The following is a 1437-nucleotide window of genomic DNA, read 5'->3' on the forward strand; positions in this document are numbered from 1 at the left end:
CAAAGCAAAGAACACGCGTATACGGTGCTTGCTTCGCTCTGTAAGGTATGTAGTTGGTCTGCCCGCACCATGCCACATGTTGACATCACGCACGTCCGTGGCGTATGAGCGAATTTTTTTTTTTTTTTTTTTGTAAAAATCAAACCTGCACCTCAAGCTGGTCTGAAACCTAGACTGTTATGTCTACATTGTTCTACAGAGCCTCACCGGTGACCGGGGTGCTGGCAGCTGATCCCTCGGACTATCTTCACCAGAGCATATTCCGCGTTTGCCTTGCAAGGCTGATCGACGGACGCAAATGATCACCTGATTTTCATCTGTGTCGTACTCTACTTGAGTCGGACGAATAGGCTTGTCTTGAAGCCTATCGGAAACAGTTGCGAGGGCTCTCACTGCATACGAGCCATAGCAGATACGGCTAGAAATGCTTGTTGCCACAACATCCATTGGGGATATATGCAGTAAAAACCTCCAACTAAAGCGGCGAAAGGCAGCTGGAGCGTGGGAAAGCTGGGGATGATGCGTTTGGTTCGTCCTCGCATAATATTATAAGATTACTTGCAGCAGGCTTCGACCCTACTTGGGTAAATAAAAATGTGAAGCTCAGAACGGCAGCTCGGAAACGGGACTTCGGAAAAAGCAACCCGGACAAAGTGTCGGGTGAGAACAAGTGCTACTTGAAGCGGCTCCCCTTCGCGGCCATACTTATTCTGGTACACTACCTCAAGGATCAGGCGCTATATACAAGAAATTTTGAGCACCTTGTTGCTATTGAGATGCTTCATCTTGAAGACATGTTTTCCATGGTTACGCCTCCTTTGCGCCAAAGTCTTTTCTCACTGGTTTGGCCCCTGACCAGATGGATCTATGACACTACATCGGTTGGCGAGTATCGCCCCAGGAGCAGGACCAGTGCCACAAGAGTACGAAACAGGACCTGATTTATCACATCGAGAATCTGGCGACTAAGCTAGTGACTCTGTAAAGAGTGCCTTTGATTGGCTTCCCAAGGCAGCTGACGACGAGCGCATGGACAACATGTGGTTCTCGCAATCCCGAAACTGGGATCCCCGTACAACGGATCAGGATTGTTTCCAACCACAGAGTGCTCATCACGCTGGCAGGAGGCGTCGCTCATCCGATGAGGTTCCGAACGTTACTTTATCTCATCGCTAGCTACCATGCTCATCGCATTGGAATAGAGAGTGTCGGTGTAGTGCTCGTGCCAATTTTATCTTATACCTGGTTCCTACAGCTAAGCCAGGGCTTCAACAACGCCATCTATGATGCTACGCACCTTTTTCACCTATTGCCGAATGCCAAAAGTCGCTGTTAGCAGGGGTTGATGGAGGGAAACACCTTCAAGCTCCACAACAGGGAAATGGTGATGGATAACGCGCTGCTCAACACAAGGGCCTGGCCAAGTCACCCCCAGCT

The sequence above is a fragment of the Pyricularia pennisetigena genome, chromosome 6, assembly GCF_004337985.1.
Source record: "Pyricularia pennisetigena strain Br36 chromosome 6, whole genome shotgun sequence".
NCBI lineage: Eukaryota > Fungi > Ascomycota > Sordariomycetes > Magnaporthales > Pyriculariaceae > Pyricularia > Pyricularia pennisetigena.